This window comes from Amblyraja radiata, chromosome 2 (genome assembly GCF_010909765.2).
Source record: "Amblyraja radiata isolate CabotCenter1 chromosome 2, sAmbRad1.1.pri, whole genome shotgun sequence".
Classification (NCBI taxonomy): domain Eukaryota; kingdom Metazoa; phylum Chordata; class Chondrichthyes; order Rajiformes; family Rajidae; genus Amblyraja; species Amblyraja radiata.
In genome coordinates this window covers 99,685,932-99,691,947 of record NC_045957.1, presented here as the reverse complement: position 1 = coordinate 99,691,947, position 6,016 = coordinate 99,685,932, and positions in this window count along the sequence as shown.

Below are 6,016 nucleotides of genomic sequence, written 5' to 3'. Positions count from 1 at the left end.
CAAAACCTGTAGAATACAATAGTTTTGATTTGAATACAGCTCAAGTAGTGATTTATTAGTAGCATTTTACACTTAAATTATCAGACACAATTAGCAAAAGCTCTATTTTATAGAATCAATCCAATGATTATTAAAAAATATTGGCTTCAGGTCATCTGTGTATCCATGGCATCATTCAGTGACCTGACTGATAATTGGATTTTATTGATCTTTGGTAATTGAGCGACCAATACTCCTTCACAGTTCTCCAAGTAACAAGTGAATTGTGTGATTCATTCCTTCGATGTTTGCCAGCCATTTAAGATCACAACTTCTACAGTGGGGAATTATCAGTGCACAAAATATGCAAGCCTTCCAAGAATGTTCCGATTTAACTTAAGCATGAATTAATGGGAGAGCCAGAAAATAGGCTGAAGTCTGACCTCTGATTTTTGCTGCAAGATCCCAAGGCATGAATCTTATGTTAGTAAATGCATTCTCTTTCACGCTTTCATGGATAGCAGCTGTTTCTGTGGTTTGGACTGCTGGACTCCTAAGAGGCATCCATTATGGAACAACCACCAATTGCTAATTAGGTGGCTTCACACTGGCCTTGTGTGCTCTGGTGCGATACCGTCTTAACACCCACCATTCGGACCACTGGTTTGGGGAGCTAAAAACATTTCTAAATATTGTCTTTTAATCACATTTATTTTTAGACTGAACTAATTTTTGTTTACCTTCCCTTCCCTTCCCTATACCACTCCAACACTCCAAATTCCAGAAGTGCTATTAAACCCATTATTTTAATATTGTAACTAATTATTTAAAATGTACTTGTTAGTACAATTAATATTCTAATGTATTACTATAATTCTGTCTTAGAGCCATCTTGCCTGCCACATGTGTATTTGCAATTATATTGCTCTCATTAAATTTTTAATTCCAGGCACTTTTCTAATTTCAAAATAAAATGTTTTATCACAACATCCATTTATTATCCAGGAATTGTTTTATGCCCAATTTATTACATTGTCATATGAGGAGCACAGTTCAACCTAGATTTTTAAAAATCATTATATTAACAGCTATTTCATGATTCACAAAGTAACTTTTGAAAAAAAGCAGCAGATATTTTATTTTGTGAGCTGGACATTTGATTTGTGAGTTGACCACTCTTTCTTAATGATGTATTTATGTGTGTCATGCACCAAATATATGTGCTTGAGTAGTGTTATTAAATGATGAGCAAAGTAGAGTAAATATTACATTTATTCCAGGATCAAAACTGTTCATCTCTTTCATGTTTTGATTACAATTACAGCAACGGAGCAATAGACAATAGGCAGTAGATAATAGGTGCAGGAGTAGGCCTTTCAGCCCCTCGAGCCAGCACCACCGTTTAATGTGACCATTCCTTATTAATCATTAGCAGCACAAAATAAGTTACATAAATAAAGTTACCTGCATTTTTAGCAAGTTTCATCTTAGGTTTTGGAACAGCAATTGTATTGGATGATATTACAATATGCAGAAAAGGAAGATGTTAGATAACATATCACATATTCTATGGTCATAAAATTCAACAAAGTAAATATAAATATTTATAATGTTATTTTTTTTTTAGTGACCCAGTTTGCAGTTTGCATACCAAATTTATTTTAAAAAATGTAAATGTCAAACCCTGACAAGAGTGCACTAAGAATGTCAGAAGTTCGTACTGCAAAAATAAAATCTGATTTTTAAGCAGGTGTCAAAGGTCACTTTGGGCTTAATTTCCATGGGATACTGCATCTCCAATGCCCTCTTCAGAATTTATGAAGAAACACCATTTTACAAAACAGTACAGTGAAATTAACTTAATGGAGCAGGAGAGATGGGCAGGAAGAAGGGATGAATGAAAGGGGATGGGCCTAAGAATAGTATTTCACCGTGCAATAGCCACAATTGTGAACTATCAGGATTCACAAGGAACTGCAGATGCAGGAATTTTAAGTAAAGCACAAAGTACTAATTCTATGTAATTCATGGGACACTTCGCAAGAGCAGGTTACGTGGACCATGTTACAGGGCTGCCAACTCTCACGCATTGAGCATAAGAATCACGCATTTCACCAAATTCTCATGCTCTCTCGCTGGTCACAAATTTCTCGCGCTATGTTGTGAGAAATTCTGTGATCAACGAAAATTTCAAAACTCATATCAACTGCGTGGTCCGCGGGTGTTGGGGAGCCGGGGCTGAGGGAGGCAGTGGAGGCCAATTCACTGGATGTTTTCAAGAGAGAGTTACATTTAGCTCTTGGGGCTAGTGAAATCAAGGGATATGGGGAAAAACAGGAAAGAGGTACTGATTTTAGATGAACAGCCATGATCATATTGAATGGCAGTGCCAGCTCGAAGGGCCGAATGGCCTATTGCCCACACCCGCCAACATGTCCCAGCTACGCTACCTGTTTTTGGACAATATCCCTCCAAACCTGTCCTATCCATGTATTAGTCTAACTGTTTCTTAAATGTTGGGATAGTCCCTGCCTCAACAACCTCCTCTGGCAGCTTGTACCATATACCCACCACCCTTTGTGTGGAAAAAGTTACCCCTTAAAAAGTTACTTAAAAATACTTTGAAATCATATTCTACAATGCACTAAACATGATTTTAATATATCAAATTTCAAAAAGTCCCTACCCGCCCCCCACTCGGTTGCTCCATTCCCTCACCGGGTACCCCCAAGGCCAGTGAACAGTGATCGCTCAGCCTCCCCACTTTCAAAAATGCTCTGTGGCCCCTGGTTCAGACAGAGAGCACTGCCAGATGTGAGCGGGGAACTGAGGCCAGTTATCCGTGATGTCTGGATCCCAATGCTCACCGCTTCGTGTTTTGGAGTTGGCTAATGTTATTGATTTGTAATTAGCCTGATTTGTAATTAGTTGACAAAACCTTAATTTATTCATCTGGATTATCCAGGGGGTTGGGATAATGGTAATATTAAAATGACATGCAAGGTGTCAGGTTGTCTGTCACAACATACAGCCCCGATAACCCATTATTTCCTTCAGTTAAATATTGGGAAGGTAGCACAATTATTTCACTCAACTATTATGTTTGTTTACCTCACTGACTATTTCAAAACCCCTCCCCCCCCCCCCCCAAATTCCTTTGACAGGTTGAATAGAAATGTCTCCCATCTCGTTGTTTTATTGGAGTCCAACAGCGGTAAATTAAATCGATAGGACATGATTTGGAAAGGCACACACCTGTCTAATATGTCCCACAGTTGACAGTGCATGTCAGAGCAAAAACCAAGCCATGAAGACAAAGGAATTATCCGTAGACCTCCGAGACAGGATTGTGTCGAGACACAGATCTGGGGAAGAGTATAAAACAATTTCTGCAGCATTGCAGGTCCCGAAGAGCACAGTGGCCTCCGTCATTCTTAAATGGAAGAACTTTGGATCCACCAGGACGCTTCATAGAGCTGGCTGCCCGGCCGAACTGAGCAATCGGGGAAGAAGGGCCTTGGTCAGGAGGTGACCAAGAACCCGATGGTCACTCTGACAGAGCTCCAGAGTTCCTCTGTGGAGATTAGAGAACCTTCCAGATGGACAACTATATCTGCAGCACTCCACCAATCAGGCCTTTATGGTAGAGGGGCCAGACGGAAGCCACTCCTCAGTACAAAGGCACATGACAGCCCACTTGGAATTTACTAAAAGGCATGAGAAACAAGATTCTCTGGTCTGGTGAAACCAAGATTGAACTCTTTGGCCTGAATGCCAATCGTCACGTCTGGAGGAAACCAGGCACCGTTCATCACCTGGCCAATACCATACCTACGGTGAAGCATGGTGATGGCAGCATCATGCTGTGGGGATGATTTTCAGCGGCAGGAACTGGTAGACTAGCCAGGATCGAGGGAAAGATGAACGGAGCAAAATACAGATAGATCTTTGATGAAAACCTGCTCCAGAGCGTTCTGGACCTCAGACCGGGGCGGAGGTTCACCTTTCAACAGGACAATGACCCTAAGCACACAGCCAAGACAACGCAGGAGCGGCTTTGTGACAAGTCAGTGAATGTCCTTAAGTGGCCCAGCCAGAGCCCAGACTTGAACCTGATCAAACATCTCTGAAGGGACTGAAAATAGCTGTGCATCGATGCTCCCCATCCAACCTGACAGAGCTTGAGAAGATCTGCTAAGAATGGGAGAAATTACCCAAATACAGGTGTGCTAAGCTTGTAGCTTCATACCCAAGACGACTTGAGGCTGTAATCGCTGCCAAAGGTGCCTCAACAAAGTACTGAGTAAAGGGTCTGAAGTACTTATGTAAATGTGATATTTCAGTTATTTATTTTTAATTACTTTGCAAACATTTCTAAACACCTGTTTTCGCTTTTTTGTTGTGTGTATTGTGTGTAGATTGATGATTTAAAAAATGAATTTAATCCATTTTAGAATAAGGCTGTAAAGTAACAAAATGTGGAAAAAGTGAAGGGGTCTGAATACTTTTTGAATGCACTGTACGTACGGTGCATCCGCCCACATACCTGGTCGCATTTACATTTTTGAAATTATACATTTAAAACAAAACTTTGTTATATTAGAGGCTAGATGGTATAGATAGATGCTAGATGATGGATAGATGATACTCTGGGATAGGTGATATCCTGAGACCATCACTCAGATCCCCAACACATACACAGTTTTGTTATAGGCTCTGGCTCAGTACCTCTGATTCAGTCCATAATATAACATATGGAATAGTAAACACAGGAATTGGCCCTTTGGGCCACAATGAATATGCGGATATGATGCTAAGACCAACTATTATCTGTCTGTACATGATCCATCTCCCTCCATATCCTGCATATCCATCTACATCCAAACGGCTCTTAAAAGCCAATACCATATCTGCCTACACCATAATTTTTGCCTTTGTTATGAATCCTTACATTTCAATATTCTCTTGAAATAAGCTTGTACATTTTAACTTTCTCCAGATAATAATAATAATAATAATAATAATAATAATAATAATAATAATAATAATAATAATAATAATAATAATAATAATAATAATAATAATAATAATAATAATAATAATAATAAATACTTTATTGATCCCCTCAGGGAAATTCAGATGACCAGAAGCCCCCAACCAACAAACCCGCAGATTCAAAACGAACGCAGACAGAAAATACATAGAATACAATGTGGACACTACCTGAGAGCAATAAATACTTAAAAAGACCAATAATTAAAAATTAAAAATTGCAAAATGCATCCCCCTACAGCCTAGCGGTCCGAATTATAAAATCTAATGGCTGCAGGGGTGAAGGATCTCCTGAACCGCTCCGTTCTACAGGGCAGGGAGAGGAGCCGGTTGTTGTTCCGAGTGCTCTTTTGACTCTCTAGAATTACATGGAGGGGATGCCCGGGGTTTTTCAGGATGAGCTGCACCTTGTGCCTCATACGCCTCTCAAGCACATCCATCCCAGAGTCTACTCTCCCCTCCAGCACTGAGCTAGCTCGTTTAACCAGTTTGACCAGCTTCTTGTTGTTTTTTGCACTAATGCTGTTGCCCCAGCAGACAACAGCGTAGAAAATAACACTTACAACCACAGTGTTGTAAAACATGTGCAGCATCTCATTACACACATTGAAGGATTTGAGCCTTCTGAGGAAAAAGAGTCTGCTCTGGCCTTTTTTGTAGAGGGAGTCAGAGTTGACAGACCAGTCCAGTTTGTTATCGAGGTGCACTCCAAGGTATTTATATGTCTGCACCACCTCAATGTCAGCCCCTGCAGCGTTGACCGGCTGAAGGGGGAGATTGGACCTGCCAAAGTTAACCACCATCTCTTTAGTCTTAGTTGTGTTCAGGATGAGACAGTTCTCTTCACTCCAGGCACAAAAGGCACTGGTCAAGTTCCTGTATTCCTCCTCCTGCCCGTTCCTTACACATGCCACAATCGCTGTATCATCTGAATATTTCTGTACGTGGCATGTGTCAGACTTATAGTTAAAGTCTGCTGTATACA